This window comes from Chiloscyllium plagiosum, unplaced genomic scaffold (assembly GCF_037043375.1).
Source record: "Chiloscyllium plagiosum isolate Xiang-an unplaced genomic scaffold, Cpla_swu_hap1 HiC_scaffold_14, whole genome shotgun sequence".
In the NCBI taxonomy this organism is placed as follows: Eukaryota; Metazoa; Chordata; class Chondrichthyes; order Orectolobiformes; family Hemiscylliidae; genus Chiloscyllium; species Chiloscyllium plagiosum.
This window is the reverse complement of record NW_028270152.1, coordinates 18414961-18436693: the sequence shown is the minus strand read 5'-3', so window position 1 is coordinate 18436693 and position 21733 is coordinate 18414961. Positions and strand designations below refer to the sequence as shown.

General features: G+C 40.9%; 1 protein-coding gene across 2 annotated transcripts in view; it reads left to right on the top strand.

Annotated features, from left to right (window-relative positions):
* mon1a (MON1 secretory trafficking family member A) overlaps nucleotides 1-21733 on the top strand; it is a 53264-nt gene that overhangs the window by 6576 nt on the left and 24955 nt on the right. Inside the window, exon 1 of one of the 2 annotated variants that reach the window (XM_043707708.2) lies at nucleotides 14669-14917. The exons of the other annotated variant lie outside the window; for it this stretch is intronic. The gene's annotated coding sequence lies outside the window, so the exon portion shown is untranslated. Of the gene's footprint in view, nucleotides 1-14668; nucleotides 14918-21733 lie in introns of those variants that run through there. 2 annotated transcript variants of the gene reach the window in all.

Here is a 21733-nt window from a genome sequence, read left to right as displayed (position 1 = left end):
GCAAGATGGATTAGCCATAAGAAATGCAGGGTTCTAGGATAGGGGCGGTGAGACTAGGTGGGATGTTCTTCATAGGGTTGGTGTGAACACAATGGGTCAAATGGCCTGCTTCCACATTGTACAGATTCTATGATTCCCAAGGGATACCATCCATTCCATTGTTTGCCTACTAAACTTCCTCTGACCTGCTTCCAGTGGATTTACATTCTTTCATAAATGTTCACGATGCACAGTATTCCAAATGTGGTCTCACTAACATCATCAAATAATGTAAAAGTAGGACTTTAAAATATTTTGAAGATTTAATAGAGCTATTTCAAGAACAAGATAAATTATCACAAACTAGAAAAATGGTTGTAAATGCATATGACAAATATTAGATGCGACAATTTTTAATGACTCTATCAACATCAAGACAACAGAACTGACAGAATTATGATACCAAAGTCTTTTTATCAAGCACAATTAACAAAAGAGAAGGTGAGGTGAAAGTACACAGCATACAGCTGTTACTAATCTTAAAACCAAGGAAGCATGAAGACACCTACTCGTATTGATTTTACTTGCACTGGAAATGAAATAATCCTCAGTAATTTGTACACAATTCTACTTGGATTAACCTTTCTGAATTATAGCTACATTTCATTACCAAGAATGAAATATACAAGAAAACACACCATTTATTTTGAGTCCACTAGCATATCAAGTTCTTCAGTGGACCATACTTCCAACACTCGCTCATCAATACCCAGCACACACATCTCACACTCAACATTTCCACACACGCATCTTATCCACTAACAACTATAAATGATGGCAATTAAAGTCGATGGATTTAACACTTTCTCTAACTGCTACCATTTATCTACATATAATTAGCTGTGGATAGGCACATGACCCAAATAGAGGATTGCCTAATTTGCCCTCCCTCACAGAAGGCAGTTACACATGAACAGGATGGAAACTCAGAACTTAGAGAGTCATGTAGACTCCATCCCATGAACATGATGAGAAGATGATGCTGAGAATTATGGAATAGCAATGTCAGAGTCTGTGGCATTCTGCACAGCAAGGCCAATTTTATGGGACATGGGTGTCATTGGCTGACCAGTATTTATTGCTTATCCCTCAAGAAGATGGCGGTGAGCTGCTTTCTTGAACCACTGCAGTCCACATGCTGTAGGTTTATCCACAATGCCATGGCAAGAGCTGGGGGGGAGGGGAATGAGGATGATACTAAGTTATTCTGCTGCGTCCCACCTCAACTTCCACTCATGGAGTGAAATCTGATATGACTATGGACCTCAGGCTTCCTCAAGCAGATATTTGGGATTGCTGTGGGAGTGGCAGTGACTCTTTCGTGTAGTTACCTGATAACCTGTCTTGGGATGATAGCATCATTCTCCCACCATTCGTATCCTTGCTGCAATCTGTCATGAAGCCTCCCTAGAGTATTGCCACCAATGTCATGATCCTGCAGTCAAAGGTGAGTCATCAAAAGCCCACTCTGAAGAAGGGTCATTGGACCTGAAACATTAACTCTGCTTTGTCTCCACAGATGCTGCCAGACCTGCTGAGCTTTTCTAGCAATTTGATTTTTTTTTTTCTTATGTCCAGCATCAGCAGTTATAGGGTCATACAGCATGGAAACAGGCTGTTGGGTTCAACGCTTTTTTTTTGTTTAGTAGGTCATGAAGGCCCAGAGCTGCTTCTGGGTGTCCTGCAAGGTTCACTTCAGTAAAAGGCAGCAACCTAGGTATAGCAGTCAGTAGTATGGTACATTGTAGCACCAAGACCAGTAATGTCATCCATAAAATTACCTGGCTAATCACTCACATAAAGGACACTTTGGGCTAGGCATCAAATGCTGTCCTTGAAGCTTATACCCTATGAAGAGACAAGGAAAAACACAAGCATTAATAGGATTGAATAATTCATTGTCCTTTGTACAATAGGATGTGAAGTTGGACAAAGATGTTAAAGTTTCAGTTGGTAACTTTTATTGTTGGATGCTGTGTTGCTGCTTCTTAGATGAATGTAACCATGGGGTGAGGAAAGTTAAAAATCACACAACACCAGGTTATAGTCCAACAGGTTTAATTGGAAGCACACTAACTTGGCTTCCAGTTAAACCTGTTGGACTATAACCTGGTGTTGTGTGATTTTTAACTTTCCTCACCCCAGTCCAACACCTCCGAATCATGGGGTGAGGAGTTTGCAAAGAAAGTTGCATAATTGGAAACAGAGCCTGATCATGAGCACTCTTCCCTCATGCAGCATTTAAAGTGTTTTCCTTCCCATGAATTTGTATTCTTGCAACATGTCCTGATGAGTGCAAGATTAAAGACTTCACCAAAATGTATCATTTTTCATGAATCGTCAAATTCTGTACTACTAAATGACAAAGAGATAGTAAAAAACTCTTCATCTCTGTCCTAAGTGGGTGATGCCTCATTTTAAAATTGTTTATCCTAGTTCTACTCTGTTGTAAGGAGCAATGTTCTTTCAGTTTCCACCCTGTCAAGGCTCCTCAGGATTTCACGCAGTTCAATAAGATCACCCCTCCTTCTAAACTCCAGGAGTTGTAGGCCCAACCTATCCAGTGCAGACCATATCTGATTTTGGGTACAAACATACCAATCACGGAAACGTGATCCACTGGCTAGGAGAGACTGTTTTTAAAAAAGCCAAGTCATGTGTAGGTTTTATTTTAAGAAGGATAAAATTGAAAATTAGTAATGTGACCCTGAATCTGTATTGAACTTTGACTAGTTCGCACCTCGGGCAGGAATTTCATGACTGAAGTGTGTAATTTCCAAGTCGAGTGCTTTCCCATCTTCCCCCACTTCAGTAAATTGTTCCATGTTACATGTAATTTTCACCCTGGGGGAGTGGGGCAAGAATAAAGCCAGGCTGCCAGCATTGGGAGCAGACCAGAGGTCGTCAACTCCAGACCTGGTTTGGTTCAAAGGCGTGCTTCAATTCTCTGTGATTTTCTCTCTCTCACACATGTGATTGTGAAAAAAAACCCACATTCATAAAATCCATTCAAAGGTTTTAAGTCTCAAATGGTTAATATCTTAGATATTGTCCTCATCAGCCTGTTTAGTGATGTTGTCATATGCCTCTGGAGCAGGGGGTCTTGATCCCAGGTTTCCATGCTCAGAAGTAGGGACACTACCATTACACCATAAATGTCCTAGTTAATCAATTAGATATTTTTAATCAACCTGTTCAGGGATGTTATGACAGACTTCTGAAGCAAGTGGGACCTCAACCAAGGCTTCCTTGCCACTGTGCAAAATGAAACCTAGTTACTCTTATAAAAACAATCAAAATTTGTATTGAGATACAGGCAATTCCTCAATAGCCTCCTCAAACTTCCAATTAGAACCCCCAACTGAGATAGTTGTGGCTTCTACAATTAAGCCAATCATTCATAAACTCAATTATTATTCCTGGGGAAAAGTCAGCAAAGAGTGCTATTGAAATGATCAGATGTCTTTTTTTATCTAACCGCCGGCAATCAAAGCTTTCCATGGAGGGTTCTTCTTAGCTACCACTGATGGCTGTAGGCTGTTTTATGTTAATGTTTAAAGAGTCGAGCATTTAAACAACCTTAATTCATAATAACTATCTGTCAAAATTCCTTATGTCAGTTCTTTCCATTCCTAAGTCCTACATGCAAATTAAGGCCTTACAACAGACAAGGTGAGATCTGTTTGAAGTCAGCATTAAATTCAAATGATCGTGTGTGTGTGTCTGTGTCTGTGTCTGTGTCTGTTTTTATGTATGTCATGCTTAATAAGTGTTGCCAGAAATGTAAAGTCCTGCAGCAGTTTGTTCAGACAGTGGCACTATTAAATGAGATCAGAAGTATACTGGTGAAGCATTCGCTACCCCTATGTAAAAGTGCACCAGACATCAAAATACTAATCTGTACATGTGCACGAGGCCATCTTAGACTAAAAATGTGGGTTAAAATGGATAAATGATGACCTAGGTCAGTAAATGCTCACAGAGCTAATGAAAAATACTCACATAAAGTCTTGTGTTTTACTGAAATCGATCAGATTTTTGGCTTTGGAACGCGATTAAATTCTGCAGAAGAATATAAGAAGAAACAAAAAAAAACTTTTAATAATTTGTCCAGCGATTCAGATTAAGATTTTCATGGTTCAAGCTTCTTACTTCTCCCTGCTCAGCTCTGTTCCCGCACCCTTTGCATTAGGTCTGGCAATGTGGTTATAACTACATTCAAAATCACTGTGCTCCCTATGGCAGTCTGGTCAAATTATCTCGCTCTCTGTCTCACACATACACATACACACACATACACACACACACACACACACACACACACACACACACTCACATTCTCTCTCTCTATATCTCTCTCTCACCCATACCAGGTAAGGGTGGCAGATTTCCTTCCCCAAAGGGCATTTGTGAATCTTATGGGTTTTGACAATAATTAATTGCAGTGGTTGGAACTAGGTTAGCCAGGTGGATCTCATTAAGTATGAGTTGGGGCTGATAACCTAGGCCAATCAGGGAGGCCTGGCTGACACACAAACAGGGGTCTCAGGGATTCTACTCATTCTAGGGACTGGCTTTGAGCTAGCTGATTAGAGTCCGTGTAGAGTGCACGTGTAAATAAAGGGTGACTTGGTGATGGGATACGGGTCTATTGGAGTTATTTCATAATGATCACCATTAGCTTTCAATTCCAGATTTTCTAACTGCATTTACATTTGATCCATGTCTCTTGCACATGAGCTTGGGCCTGTAACATCTGACAGCTATGGAATACCCCTCCACTCATTCTCCTTCATCTTCGAAAACTCTGTACTTTATGAAATAAATCCTACAGATTTGAAGTTATCAGCTGTCACCCTGCTATTTAGGGGAGCAAGAGAGAATCAGGAACAACAAAAGGAAAGTGCTGGAAAATAATATCAAGAAAGCGATAAATTGACACGTGATTGGGCACAGAATGAATTTTTAAATGGGAAATTGTATTTGATAAACTCATTTACTGGGAATGTTACTAACCATATTGATGACCAATGTGCAAAGTATACTTGCATTTTCAGAAGGAAAATTATTTGGGTGCTATTTATTGCCGAGATAAGGAGGTTTTATTACTCAGTGGGTTGTGAATCTTTGGAATTTTCAATCCCACCTAGCTGTGGAAGGTCAGTCTCAAAGTATATTTAAAGCAGAGATTGACATTTCTGATTGTCAGTGATAGAAGTGGTTATGGGAATAGTGTGGTTAAAAATCATTGGTGTGTTTTATCAGCCATGATCCAATTAAAGGGAGAGCAGCCTTGATGGACTGAATGACATGCTTCTGTTACTACGTTCCTCTCAGAGTCAGTACCATCAACATGGGAGAGGAATTTTGAAAAGAGTAACAATGTAAAAGGAAAACCAGTAACACTGGTGAACGACATACTGGTGTGACTTCATTTATACACTTCAAAAGGAAGGTTCAATATCAGCAGTATGTTCATTTTCAAGTATGGGTGTTTTTCTTTAGGGAATTGCCTTGATACTTGCCAGCAGGTTTCCTTCTGGCCTGTAGCAGCTGATTGAGTACCTGGTAAAGAAGCAGTAGGGAAAAAAAATAATGTTAATTCAATTGAAGTTGACAGACATGCTATCAAAGCTTCTTGTCTTCCATCCATTAGGACAGAATCATAGAGCCATGGAGTCATACAGCATGGAAACACACACTTCAGTCCAACCAATCCATGCCGACCATAATCCCAAACTAATCTAGTCCCACCTGCCTGCACTTGGCCCATATCCAAACATTTCTTCTTTGTGTACTTGTCTAAATGTCTTTTAAACATTGTAACTTGTACCCACATCCACTACTTCCTCTGGAAGTGCATTCAACACACAAACCATTGCCTGTGTAAAAGAAAATGCCCCTCATGTTTTTTTACAAATCTTTTCCCTCTCACCTTAAAATTAAGCCCCTCATGCTGAAATCCCCTATGCTCGGGAAAAGACGCCTGCCATTCACCTTATCTATACCCCTCACGATTGAAAAAAAAAACAAAAGAACTGCAGATGCTGTAAATCAGAAACAAAAATAGAAATTACTGCAAAAGCTCAGCAGGTCTGGCAGCATCTGTGGAGAGAAATCAGAGTTAATGTTTTGGCTTGAGTGGCCCTTCCTCAATCCCCTATCCTCCAATCAAAAAAGTCCCATCCTATCCAGCCTCTCCTTATAACTTAAACTCTCCATTCCTGTCAACATCCTGGTAAATCTTTTCTGAATGCTCTCCAGCTTAATAATATCCTTCCTATAATGGAGAAAGTACTCCAGAACAGGCCTCACTGATGTTCTGTACAACCTCAAAATAACATCCAAACTCCTATACTCAAAGGTTTGAGCAATGAAGACAAGTGTCCTAAATACCTTCATAACCATTCCATGTATATGTGATGCAAACTTCAAAGAATTATGTACTTGAGCCCCAGGTCCATCTGTTCTACAGCACTACCCAAGGCCATACCTTTAATTGTATAAGTTTTGCCTTTGTTTGTTTCACCAAATGTATCTCTCATTTAGCCAAATTAAACTCCATTTACCACTCTTCAACCCATTGACCCAACTGATCACAATCTCTCTGTAATCTGAGATAACCTATCCACTATGCCACCAATCTTGGTGTCATCTGCAAACTTACTAATCATGCTGTCTATATTCTCATCTAACTCATTTATATAAAAGGCAAACAAAAGTGAACCTAGCACCGATCTCTGTGGTACACCAGTCACTGGCTTTCAGTCTGAAAAACAAACCTGCCTTATACTTACACTCCTGCCATTAAGCGAACTTTGTAATCAGTTGGCAAGCTTAGCCTGAATTCCATGTGATCTAACTTTACTAATTAGTCTCCCATGCAGAATCTTGTCAAAAGCTTTTTGGATCACAACAGCCCATGCTTGCAAGACTCTGGATATAGGCCCGGTCTTCTGATCTGCGACAGAGTCCCTATTTCAGACCCATATTAGACAAATTGTCACTTACTTACTTTCCCAGGATTTTCCAAACCAAATCTCCAATGCAGGATCCATCCCAATAGAGTCAGTCCAGTCCTGTGCAGAATGAATGTTTTGCAGAAACCAAATTCCTTTTTACTGCACTAGCTGCTGTATTCCAACACATTAACACAGCTGAAAGGTCCTAATGCCTCTTTGACAGCTAATGAGAGAAGGTAAGTGGCCCTCAGATGCTGCCTGAACTGCTGTGCTTTTCCAGCACCACTCTAATCTAGAATCTGGTTTCCAGCATCTGCAGTCATTGTTTTTACCAAGTGGCTAGAGGTGGCAGACAAGTGGCTGAAGGTGGAGAGTGGCTGGTCAATGAGGGATAGGATGGCAGCTAAGCAGGGGTGTAGGATTTGAGGTAAGTTGATATGGGTAGGGTGAGAAGTAAAATAGAGAGGGGAGTATGTATTATTGTTGTGTCATGATTAATTGATCAGTTTGTTGTTATTTGCTATGTAGTGCTCTATTGTTTTAAGAACTTGATATGCTAATGAACCAAGTGCCAGGATGGAATCACAAGACCAACTTGTGCTTTGAACATTTCAAAAAAGCATGCTAGAGTCCAAATGCAAGGTGTAGCCTCAATTATTAAATAAACCCAAAGAGAAACTGAAGTAAACAATGCACACTACTTAATCTGTGTTACTTGTCAATAATGCAAGAAAAGATAACATGGTGATTAGTGATGGAGATTTTTCTTTAAAACAAGGTATTGATGTAATTTTATACATCACAGGAGAAGGGCCCGAACAACACTTGAAGTTACAACTACATTTTGATCCCAGAACAATAAAAACTATCAGAAAAGTGAGTACTTGATCTGTTAAAAATAAATTTTAAAAACGCTCAAGCCACAGATGAAAACAATACAGAACATAATTAAAAAGAAATGAAAGGATTACAATTGCTGGGTCTCCATACAATGTAAGCTTACAGTAGCAAGGCTCCTAAAAATCCCAGATATAGAGAGTATTTACAAAAGGAAGAGAACATCAGAAAAAGTGACAAACAAATTTCCTAGAGTGAATTGGAAGGCCACAGACATCCTATCCAAATTTGAACAAAGAATGGAGTTATACATTTTAGACTTATTTATTGAAGAATCAGTTAAGCAAGCAAGAAAATAGAAATAATTGGTAGAAACTAGGAATTGCACAGAATTAACTCTTCAGGGCTTTCTCAAGAGAACCAAGGATCCTGCTAAGTAATGAGAAATGCTGGAAAATCAGCTTTGTGTTAAAGTTAATTTTAGATTTAACCATTTACAATTAATGTCTTATTGTCTACATACACAGGAGTCAATTGATCAAGCTGTCTGTAGGTGCCACAACAAGTGAGAGGACTGTGATTTTTCAGAGGCAGAGTTGTCTGAGTGATAATACAGCTGGTTATAGCTTCAAAACCAATTAAGCTGTCCAATAAGACCTGCAGTTCATTCTGTATTGCAACACATCTTCTAATCAAAGCCCACTTGCCAATTAATCTCACATAGTATATATAAATTATTGCTCACTTTTGCATTCTTGCAATTCTGTCCTGATGAATGCAAGACAATAAGATTCAACAGCACCTCTCCTTTTTCAGCAATATCAAGTTCTATCCAAAACCTGGTGCTTAAATGTTAATACTTTTAATATCTGAGACAGACATGAATTTATGACCCAATTAATTGTCTGCATTGCTGAGATTTTAAATGGCATGAGACACAGATAGTTGGAATTATTGATTTATTGCAGCACTGAAGAAGATCATGTAACCCAATGCTTTTGTGCTAGCTCTCCTGAGGAGCTTTTCATGTAGTGCTACTCCCCAACTCATTATATACTTCTCCTTAGTTAAGTGGGTTGGCAAATATTAAATGATCTCTCTCTCTCTTTCTCTCACATATAAACTTAGGCTGTGTATCCAGATGGCCCATCTGCACATTTCCAGTTTGATTACTACAGGTACAAGGTGAGGCTGATCAGGTTGACTGAATGGGAAAAGTTTCATTTGTACATTCGTGTCTAATGAGCTACTACCTATCTTGATCTGTATCTGTGGATGTGAGTGGTTCCCCCTTTTTATGAATTCCCAAGCTTGATCCTATTGTTGAAGTCTTAACAGGAAAGAAGGAATCCTTCCTCAGCTACTCGAAGTTAACATGGAAAAGGATCAAAATTACTGGAGGCCTTAGATGCATTGCCTCTCAGTTGGGTTGAGTGCATGGATTCAGAGAGATGGGCAGAATGTATATATAGGGGGAAATGCATTGAGAGATAGTTTTAAACACTGCTACATAGGTCAGTATTTGAACCAACCTCTGTTAAATCAATGATGACAGCTTTGATTGCAAAAGGTTTTGAAGTGGGGGGAGCTATGCCAAATGGCAACAAAGACTTACTTTTTTTTTAAAGATTAGATTCCCTACAGTATGGAAACAGGTCCTTCGGCCCAACATGTCCACACTGACCCTCTGAAGAGCAACCCACACAGACCCATTTCCTTCTGATTAATGCACCTAACACTATGGGCAATTTAGCATGGCCAATTCACCTAATCTGCACATCTTTGGATTGTGGGAGGAAATCGGAGCACCCACACAGACACGGGGAGAATGTACAAACTCCACACAGACAGTCACCTGAGGCTGGAATTGATACCTCAAATTTGCGAAGAGCAGATTGTGGGAGAGTAGCCAGGAGTTTGTAGAAATAGAAACGTCTTGGGTTCACAAAGGCTTAAGTGTGAGTTCCAGTAACAGATGAGCTAAGGCAGGAGTAAAGTTGGTTGATGTTGTAGGTGTGGAAAAGGTGGTCTTAGTGGTGATCAGGTATCTCAGGGTCTAATATGAGACTAAACTTGTGAAGGGATGTGTTTTGCTTCACACAGTTGCCAAGGTGAAGAAACAACATTGGCAGCTGGGGAACAGAGCTTGAAAATACTGGTGTTTGTCTTCCATATATTTATTTGGAAATGGTCTGATTATTTAGTAACAATGGAATAGTTCGGGGAGCTGTTGGTGAAGTAGAAATGGGAGTCATCTGTGCACCTCTGTAAACAGTGAATGTAGGTAAAATTGGGTTTAATATGACATTTCTGACAGCTGCAGAGTCTACTTATACCAACAGGCCTGACTCACATACAAAGAAGAACTTAACTGAAAAACTACAGGCTGAGAAAACTGTAATATCGCATTTCCATTGCTTCAGGATGAAAATAATCCAATGCTTTTGAAGTGTTGTATTGCAAGAATTATGGCTCAGTCCAACACAGTGAGGTTCCACAAATAATGAACGACAACAATCAAATAATCTAATTCAGTGATGGCACTTGTAGAGCAATGGGGCAATAGTGATGTAGTAACATCAGAGGATGTGCAAGCCAGGGACCCAGACTAATGCTTTGGAGCCATAGGTTCAAATCTTCCCACAGCATTTAGTGGAATTTGTATTTGATCTGCAAATCTGGAATTGATAGCAACTCTCATTGATGGTGACTTTGTCAGCAACTGCTAATAGCTGCAAGAAAGCCATCTTGTTTACAGTGACCTTATCTGTTCCACCCTAGATGTGATTTCAGACCCACAGCAACATGGTTGGCTCTTAATTGTTTTACATCCATATTAAACCCAATTTTACCAGCATTCCATCTGGTACATCTTTGTCCATAGTCAAGCTATAAGAAGTTTTCTAAGATAATATTGAAAAGTAGACAGCCTGACATACTCTCTCTCTGTTTCCATTCTTTATGCAGTATCTAGGAATTGTAATATACAAAGTCAAAACAGTAGAAAAGTCTGTTTCTTGTGCCGTACGCATCTCACTCAAAAGACAGCTATGCATCCAAGAACATCCAAGTTGGGAATAAATAACAACTTATACACAACAAGTACCTTTGACCAAGAAATGACCCATGGCATACTTCATGGCAAAAAAGTCTCAAGTCAAACGGGAGACATTAAGGAAGATATCCAAAAGCATGCCAAAGAGAAGTTAAAGAGGGTTTTTGTTTAAATTCACTCACGCAAAGTGGGAATTGCTGCCTGACCACAGTTACCCTTGACATGCTGGTGAGCTGCCTTCTTGAAGTATGGCAGTCTTATGCTGGTAGATCGATAATGCCCTTGGGGAGGAAATTCAAGGATATGGACCCAGTGACAGTGAAGGAATGGCTTGGAAATATGAGTGGCGTGGAGGGAAACGTAAAGATGGTGGTGTTCCCATATATCTGCTGTCCTTGTCCTTCTCGAAGAAAGTGGTTATGGATTTGGAAAGTGCTGCCTAAGAATCTTTGGTCAATTTCTGCAGTGCATCTTGTAGATAGTTCACACTGCTGCTACTGAGTGTCTGTGTCTGTGTCTGTGGTGGAGGGAGTGGATGTTTTGGATGTACTGCCAATCAAGCAGGCTGCTTTTTTCTGGATGGTGTCAAGCTTCTTGAGTGTCATTGGAACTGCACTCATCCAGGCAAGGGGGGGAAAGTATTCCATCACACTCCTGACGTGCCTTGTTGATCGTGAACAGACTTTGGGGAGTTAGGAGTATATCCTCGTTCTGACCTGTTCTTGTAGCCATGTGTTGATGTGGTGAGTCCAGTTTGGTTTCTGGTTAATGGTAACCCCAAGAATATTGATGGGATTCAGTGATGCTAACATCCTTGAATGTCAAGACGCAGTGATTAGATTGTCTCTTAGTGGAGATGGTCATTGCCTGATATTTGTTTGGCATGAATGTTACTTGTCACTTTTTAGCCCAAGCCTGGATATTGTCCAGATCCTATTGCATTTGTTCATGGATTGCTTCAGTATCTGAGGATTTGTGAATGGTGCTGAACATTATGTAATCATTGGTAAACATCTCCACTTCTGACTTTATGATGTAGGGAAGGTCATTGATGAAGCTGCTGAAGATGGTTGGGCCTAGGACACTACTGTGAGGAACTTCTGCAGAGATGTCCTGAGCCGGGAATTGAAAGTCGTGGAGGAGATGGTTGGGTGTGGGTGGTATCCCAAAATGTATGTGGGGTGTTCCTGGACCAAAGGCTACAGGATAGTGTCAAGATATGAAGAGATACATTCGGTGGGGCAGGAGCAGACAGAGATGATGGGTTGACTAGGGCAGTCAGGTTTGTGAATTTTGAGTAAGGGGTAACACCAGACAGTGTGGGGTTACAGGACTATGAGGTTGGTGGCTGTTACTTGGGATCTGGGTGTTATTGGCGTGATCAGCATTTGTTTCCCAGTCCGAATTGCCCTTGAGCTGAATGGCTTTCTATGTCATTTCTGAGGGCAATTTGAAGTCACTCACATTTCTGTATGTCTGGAGTTACTTGTGGGCCAGACTAGGTAAGTTTGGCAGGTATCCCTCCCTAAAGGACATTAGGAAATCAGTTTTTTTCATGATAATCAACAATGATTATATGGTCTGAGAGAAAGTGAGGACTGTAGATGCTGGAGATCAGTTAAAAAGTGTGCTGCTGGAAAAGCACAGCAGGTCTCCATTAGTCCAGCTTTTTTAAAATGCCTTGTTTATTTATTTCAGATTTCACCAACCCCAATTCAAATCATGCCTAGTTATTTGACAATACCATGACACCACTGCCTTTCCTTAAATCTTTATCTCCATTATCTCTGCTGATTAGTGCATGCTTTACAAGTGCACATTTTTCCTTTCTCAAGACATGGTTTGATGCAGAACGATTTACAAGGGGATGCTGGAATTTTTGTGATGAGATGAGAACTAGAGGGTCAGTTTCAAACTAAGACAGCTTCCACTTACGTTGGAAAAGAGTAGAATTTCTTTTCTTTCAGAGGGTTGAGAGTATTTGGAACTCTTCCTCAGACAGCCATGGAGGCGGGGTCATTGAAATTGTTTCAAGGCAGAAGGAGGTAGATTCTTGATTAACAAGGGATACAAAGGCCATTGGAGGTAAGCAGACCCAAGAGGGGCTGAGTGGTCTACTCCCGCTCTGAATTGGCATGTTTGTGCATCTCTGTGTTGTGCAGGGTCTTTTAAATAGATAGCCCAAGAATAACTCTGATTGTGGAAGCTGACATAGATTGTTTCTACATTTCTTCAAAATTACATTCAACCTTTCAACAATGCCATCCCAGCAAGTGCTTAATGAACATTAGTAATATAATTTTGATTTGGTTTTATTATTGTCACATGTACTGAGATACAGCAAAAAGTATTGTTTTATATGCTATCGAGGTGAATCATGCCATACATCAGTGTAATAGAACAGAATGCAGAATACAGTAAAAACATCTCCCCCACTAATTGTATCATTTAGGTCTGTCCAGCTGCTCCTTAAACAGTTAACAGTATCCAACAATGCCATTATGACACCTTAATATTGCAGTAGTCTTGTCCAGTTCGAGTGGCTGGTTACTCCATCATTTATCTGGCTAGACATCAAAATCCATTCCAATAAGCAAGGAAACAGATCATAGAATCCCTACAGTATCAAAGCAGGTCATTCGGCCCATCAAGTCCACACCAACCTTCTGAAGAGCATCCCATCCAGACACAACCCCTCCCCCCTGCCTTATCCCTGTAATCCTCTATTTCCTGGGGCTAATCCGTCTAATCAGCACATCTTTGAACTGTGGGAGGAAATCAGAGTGCCCAGAGGAAACCCACACAGTCACGGGGAGAACATGCAAACTCCATACAGACAGTGTGGAATCAAACCTGGATCCCTGGTGCTGTGAGGCAGCAGTGCTAACCACTGAGCCACCGTGCCACCCACGCAACAGTCAGTGAAAGAGAAACAAAACACTTAGGTGTGAATTTCCCACATATGAGCTCTCAATGTGACCTTTTGTTGACTTGGGGCTGTGTATTGAGGAACCATTTGGATACAGCCTTCCATCCATCATGGAAACAAACACAAAATCCGAAAAAATTATGAATGCTGTAAATCGGAAACAAAATCAGAAATTGCTGGAAAAGCTCAGCAGATCTAACAGCATCTCTGAAGAGAAATCAGAGTCAATGTTTTGGGTCGAGTGACCTTTCCTGAGAAGTGGGTACAAGCATGTTGGCTTCCTATGTTGCTGGTTACTAGTGGCCTTCTGTACTCCAAAAACATATAAGCAGAAAATGCATGGCTGGGTTGTGTGGCAAATTCCTATTTATTCTCTAAATGTAATAACTCCAACATATCCAATCTCAGGAATTCCTGACTGCAGGTGGTTAGTGATTTACCAGATATTTTAAGATTAGGACCGTGAGTTAGATCAGGCAAAACCACAAAAGCTGCTGGCTAGCAACTAAGCAGCCTCTGTGGAGAGTGAGAAATACAGTTATATGTAGTTTCTCCAGCACTTTGTTGTTATGTTTGTGTAGGAATCTCTAGTTGGTGTTTGGGACAGACAGTTCTGAATTTGTCACTATTTGTGTGGGGGAGAAAACGTGTTTCCTGATTTTGCAGTCACATGGCTGGCTGTAATTTGAAGAACACAGTTGAGTTCTCCGGAGTGGAAGCGGATAGGTTGAGAATGTTGGGTGTTGCTCAGGCTTGCTTGGCTGCAAACTACAAGTCCCAGCAAGCTGCTGCAGCAAGCGGGAGGGAGGCTGGTTCTTCCTCATTGCGAAGCCGGCTTTGACCTTTCTGATGCAAGGAATAGGTTTCCGTGAGGGCATCAGACGTCCTTGTGGACTCTCGGACACATCGCAAAGGTTCGAACGCAGTCCTCAGGGAAGAAACAGTATTTCAAACAAAAGAAAACACAGCGAGGGACTGGGGGAGAAGATACCGGAGTGCGAGAGAAAATAGCCAAGAGCATTTATGTACATGTTTAGATAAAGCCTCAGCCCTTCCTGCCAGAATCTGCAAATAAAAGGCCTGAAGATTAAGCAGGTTTGTGACAATAGAAAGATTGATTGCGTTGTCTCAGTGAAAGGATATAATCGGGAATTAATGATTAATGACCAATAATGCGGACAAAAGTTTCCTTTAAATATCTATCGTGTTGCTTACGACGTGATCAGTACTGCTGTTTAATATAAAATGATAGGTATAAATTCCAGGTGCATTTAGGTCAACACTAATGTTCCATCGTAAAGCCTTTTTTTACGCGTTTGTAAAGACAAAAAGTCCAAGGTGTTAATCTGCATGTGGCTGTGAATTAAAGAAGGCAGTACTGTCTATGGGTTGGACAGTACATGCTTGGGATTGTGTTCTCACAGTTACCGGTGTTCAGCGTGTTATTAGTTTGCAATTACAACTGTTTATCTGGATAGGGAAGTCAAGAGTTTAAAGCATCTGCATTTGGAAATTCTGCTTCAAAATAATCAAGTTGCATGCTGCTTGTATTATGTTGGAAAGAGGAACTGAGGTGATAAACCTGGACTAGAATGTCTCACTGCTAGCACTCCAGCTGCTTGTGACTTAAGATCAAAAGAATATAGTTTCTATCCTATTAATTTAGTATTTGTATAAGTGCCCACCCTCCCTGCTTTTCAGAGGAAGTCTGTGTCACGACTTCTGGATTAGAAGCTCCAAGTTCAATTCTCACCTCAAGACTTGGTGTCTGGAAAGTTTGTTGTACCATGGCCATTAATCAATCTGTAAATCCTTCTGATTTACGTGTGGTAGTTAGTAAGAGTGGGACAACTATGGGGGAGTTGTAATGTAACAACTTTGCTGCATTAAAAGACCCCATGTGCAGGTTCTTGACATGGGGAAGTGTCATCCACATTCTGAAAGGCTACCACACACACATGCATGTGCACGCCCACACACAAGACACACACACACCCTAATCCTCATGTCATATAATGTTGAAAAATGTGTTGCTGGAAAAACGCAGCAGGTCAGGCAGCATCCAAGGAGTAGGAGAATCGATGTTTCAGGCATAAGCCCTTCTTCAGGAAATGAAGGAAATTATATGTCATATAATGTTTCCAAGCTCAAACCACAGCCATCCAGATATCTGATGTTGCTCTCAGATATGCATGGGCAAATTTTCTTCTGAGTTATATTTATAGTCAACTAATTTCCTCTTTGTGAGGGAAGCACCTGAAGTCTGCTTGGCAGCAGCCTACAATAAGATAAGACATTTAACCCATTGACAAGCCACTGCTATTAAGTAACCATCTATGCTGGCACTGGAGGAAACCACACAGTAATAAGAAGATAAGAACTAGGAGCAGGAGTAGGCCCTTCAGCCCCTCTACTCTGCTTCTCTAGTCAATACAATCATGGCAGATCCCATCTCATTCTCAACTCCAATGTCCTACTCGCTCTCCGATAATCCTTAAACCCATTACTAATTAAAAATCTATCTATCTCCTCTTTAAATTTACTCAATGTCCCAGCATCCACTGCATTCTGCGGTTGTGAATTCCCCACATTCATGAACATTTGAGAGAAGTAATTTCTCATTTATGTTTTAAATCTGCTATCCCTTACGTTGAAACACTCCCTAGGACCTAACCATTAAGTGTGTAAGTCCTGCTAAGATTTGCTTTCCCAAAATGCAGCACCTCATATTTATCTAAATTAAACTCCATTTGCCACTCCTCAGCCCATTGGCCCATCTGATCAAAATCCTGTTGTAATCTGAGGTAACGTTCTTCGCTGTCCATTACACCTTCAATTTTGGTGTCATCTGCCAACGTACTAGCTATACCTCTTATGCTCACATTCAAATCATTTATATAAATGACGAAAAGTAGTGGACCCAGCATGATCCTTGTGGCACTCCACTGGTCACAGGCCTCCAGTTTGAAAACAACACTCCACCACCACCCTTTGTCTTCTATCATCCAGCCAGTTCTGTATCCAAATGGCTAGTTCTGCCTGTATTCCATGAGATCTAACCTTGCTAACCAGTCTCCCATGGGGAACCTTGTCGAACACCTTACTGAAGTCCATGTAGGTCATGTCTACCGCTCTGCCGTCATCACTCTTTGTTACTTCAAAAACTCAATCAAGTTCATGAGACATGATTTCCCACGCACAAAGCCATGTTGACTATCCCTTGCCTTTCCAAATACATGTACATCCTGTCCCTCAGGATTCCCTCCAATAACTTGCCCACCACCAACGTCAGGCTCACCGGTCTATATTTCCCTGGCTTGTTCTTACCACCTTTGGTAAGTAATGGCCCCACGTTAAACATCCTCCAGTCTTCTGGCACCTCAGCTGTCACTATCGATGATACAAATATCTCAGCAAGGGGCCCAGCAATCACTTCCCTAGCTTCCCACAGAGTTCTAGGGTACACGTGACCAGGCCCTGGCGATTTATCCACTTTTATATGTTTCAAGACATCTAACACTTCCTCCCCTTTAATATGGACATTTTTCAAGATGTCACCATCTATTTCCCTACATTCAATATCTTCCATATCCTCTTCCACAGTAAACACTGATGCAAAATACTCGTTTGGTATCTCTCCATCTCTTGCGGCTTCACACACAGATATTTGAGGGGCCCTATTCTCTCCCTAGTTACCCTTTTGGCCTTAATGTATTTGCAAAAATCCTTTGGCTTCTCCTTAACCCTATTTGCCAAAGCTAACTCATGTCCCCTTTTTGCCCTCCTGATTTCCCTCCCAGTGCCTGTATACTCTTCTGAGGATTCACTCAATCTATCCTGTCTATCCCTGACATATGCTTCCTTCTTTTTCTTAACCTCAATTTCTGTAGTCATCCAGCATTCCCTACCTGCCTTTCCTTTCACCCTAATTGTAATACCCTGTCTCTGGGTTCTTGTTATCTCATTTCTGAAGGCTTCCCATTTTCCAGCTATCCTTTTACCCGCAAATATCTGCCCCCAATCAGCTTTTGAAAGTTCTTGCCTAATGCCATCAAAATTAACCTTCCTAGTAGGTATATCCACATACTGAATCAGAAAATTTTCTTGTACACACTTAACAAGTTCCTCTCCATCTAAACTCTTAACACTGTGGCAGTCCCTGTCTATGTTTGGAAAGTTAAAATCCCCTACCATAAGCACCCTATTGTTCTTCCAGATAACTGCGATCTCCTTACAAATTTTGTTTCTCAATTTCCCGCTGACTATTAGGGGGTCTATAATACAATCCCAAAAAGGTGTTCATCCCTTTATTTCTCAATTCCACCCAAATAACTTCCCTGGATGTATTCCCCCTCCCCCCCCTTCCTTATAGCTGTAATGTTATCCCTGATCAAAAATGCCACTTACCTTACTGTCTTGCCTCCCTTTCTGTCCTTCTTGTAGCATTTGTATCTTGTATACCTTTATTTATCGTACCCTCATCCTTTAAATCCAGAGAGTACAGGCTGTAACTGCTCTAGGGCTAAAAAGAACCATGGGTAGATTTTCATCTACCCCTGCTCAGGCTGATAATGTGAGCAGTACTCATTTTTCCCCTTGTAGCATCCTTGATTAATCGAGGATGGGCAACTGATGGTTTGATTTCATCATGGGGTAAGGCAAAGAGACAATTCTCAAGTCTGTCTCAGCTGGAACAAAGATTGAACTCCTGGCAGTTGGCATTATTCTGGACCACACACTCACCGTCTTGTTCATTGAGCTAACCATTGGAAAACTCCCACTCCCCAGTCTGAACGCTAGGCTGTTGAACTTTCATTCTCTTGGTATAAAGCTGGGGTGCTCTTCTCTGACAGATTGTCACTCAGATGGCAACGACAGAAATCTATTTCATCAGCTTTTCAGTTAACAGCATTGTACAGTGGAGACGAGGCCATTTAGCTCGTCATTGTGTGCTGTCTCATTGAAAGAGCTATCCAGTTGAACTCAGTATCTCTGCTCCTGCACATCTCCCTAAAGAAAGTAACTGTTGAATCTGTTTCCACCATTGCCACCCTTTCAGGCAACATATTCTCGATCAGAGAAAGCCCTCATCTCTCATTTGCTTCTTTTATGCCAATCATCTTTCATCTGGATTCTGTTCCTCCTGCCAGTGGAAACTATTTCTCCGTCTAGGGCGCTCTGGTATAAAGCGCATTTCATCAACAGGAATTGGCTATAACACGATTGACAAATTGTGGACAGTATTTGGATAATATGAACGTTCTACGAAATGGGTATAGTGATCTCCTCCTCCAGTGCTATTTTCTGTAGTGATTTTCTATAGCCTGGGATTGCAGAGGAACGCAACTGCAGCATTATAGCAGAACAAACTCTATCCACTCTGTCAAAGCCTCTCCTAATTTTAAACACTAAATTGCTGCACTTTTTGAAGGAAAGAGCAAGTCCCGAAGAAACCTCATTAGAGACAAAAAAAAACTGCAGATGCTGGAATCCAAAGTAAACCGGCAGGAGGCTGGAAGAACACAGCGGGCCAGGCAGCATCTGGAGGTGGGAAGTCGATACTTCAGGACTGGGGTGGGTGTGGGGCGAGCTGCAGATAAAGTGGGTGGTGAGGACAGGGTGGTGAAGTGGGGATAGGTGAAGGGTCAAAGAGCTGGAGGGCTGAGGAGGTCATCCTTGGGAGACAGAAGACAGAATTAACGAAGACTGAATCCAAGCCACATCCGTAAAGTTTCTTTATTTGAAATAACAATTATTTTGATGAAGGAGTATGATGAATGTATCAATACAATTTTACTACGAGGTCATGGTCATGGTTATATGAGTAGAGACACAAGTTTGAATCCCAACTTAGTAGTTGTGAAATACAAAATAAGTAACACAATCCGAATTTAAAAGTTAGTTTCAGCAATGGTGAAACTGAAACTACCAGATTCCTCTAAAACCACTCCAAACACCATTTTGCGTTTTTAAAGGTTCTTTCACAGGATGGCTAGGCTGTTGTCTTGAACCGCTCCAGCCTATGTGGTGTTGTTATACCCACAGAGCTTAGAGATAAACTGGCAGCAAGTTTGTTTTGATGGCAGTGTTCGCGAGTTTTGAAGGAGCCTTTCTGAGTTTTAATAATGGGGGAGAAAGTGAGGACTGCAGATGCTGGAGATCAGAGCTGAAAATGTGTTGCTGGAAAAGCGCAGCAGGTCAGGCAGCATCCAAGGAACAGGAGAAGCTGAAGAAGGGCTTATGCCCAAAACGTCGATTCTCCTGTTCCTTGGATGCTGCCTGACCTGCTGCGCATTTTCAGAGCTGAGTTTTAATAATCTCAGCTTTAAACTTAGAATGAATTGAGAACCCTTTTTCGTTTCCACCCCTTCTCTGAATTAAGTTATTAGGTTTTAGAGAATGGGGAAATCAAGCAAGTGTTCCTGCAAGGAATGATGAATAAAGGGTTCCTGTTGCAGATTACTGTCTAATATTTGGACTTTTCTCTCTATTACTCTGGATTATTGCAAACCAGCCATTTGGCTAACTGAGCTAACCAACACCTCATGCTATGTTACCCAATTATATTGTGTAATATTAGGATAGATTATACAATAAAATCAATTAGCACCAGCCAAGTCAGTTTTAGAAATCCACTCTCCGATTAGTTTGCAGGTGTTTGGAGTTCAATTTGTTGTGTTGCTCAATTTAACAGCCTCACTTTTTAGTATTGTTTCTTGTGGCAGAGTGCATCCAAAACCTGTCTCTTTAATAACAATGGGTGGACTTGCCATTTGAATTTGTAACCAAATTCTAAGCAAATGTATTTCCCTCAGGGACATTGAAGGGACGATTTAAATGCTGAAGGCTGTTCTCACATGATAAGCCTCAAGTCAACAAACTCGAACCTGGACGATATTTTGTGGTGTATTAATTATTAAACCAATTTCTGACCTCTGTTTTTATTGAGGCATTGATTCATTTGTTTAACTTCAATTATTGGGGGAAAATACCTCACGTGCAATAATAAGTGGTTATTTATTAACATACCAACATGTTTTACAGCCTCCATTGAAGCCAGAAAATAAAGATAGGAATTGTACTTTTATAGAACCTTTTGTCTCTGATTGTTAGTTTGCAATTAATTATCTTCAAGGAGGAACTCCTGTAACTGTGGGTGAACGTAGCAGGCAATCTCACACAGCCACGTCCCAAAGCAAATAACATTAATAAATCTGTTTAGCTGTTTCTGTTCTGGGGTGGCAATGGTTGTTGTTTAAAGGAGAATTGTTGACCAAGCTTCCTGAGAATTTCCTGTTTCACTCTAAACAGTGCCATGGAACAGCCAGACCAGAATGTTTTATATCTTATTAGGAGAACAGCTCCTGCAGCAACACTCCCAGTACTGCAGTGAAATGCCAGTTTACATTGTTTCTTTAAATCCCCAAGTGGGACTTGAACCCACAACACTGGGAAGAACAACCTTGGCAGAAACAATCCTAGTGTCCATCAGTTTATATATTTTTAAATTTTTTTAAAAAGTCCTCCAGTGGCTTTCAGCTGACAGGAAGAGTAGATCTATCACAAATTTGGATCTTGCTGTGTGTTGTTTCTTTACTCCTTCATGTTTCATTAATTGAGTGATGCTTCACTTGGTGTCCTTGGTCAAGTTCCCATTCTTGTGCATGTTTGAGGAGTGAATGTTCCCTGGCTTTTTGACCCTGGTTCCATTGCAGTGAGTCTACCCCTGCTTGCTTTTGACTGGACAATGTTGGCAGTGTTTACTGAAGAACAATGCAGATTGAAACGTCTGGGGGTTGGTTGTTCAGTGTTTCCCTTCTCTGGTCTAAGGTTATTGAGATGGACATAGTGCAGGGCTGGCTGAGGTCAGCTAACTGAGTGTAGACCTAGGATTCCATCTACAACCATACC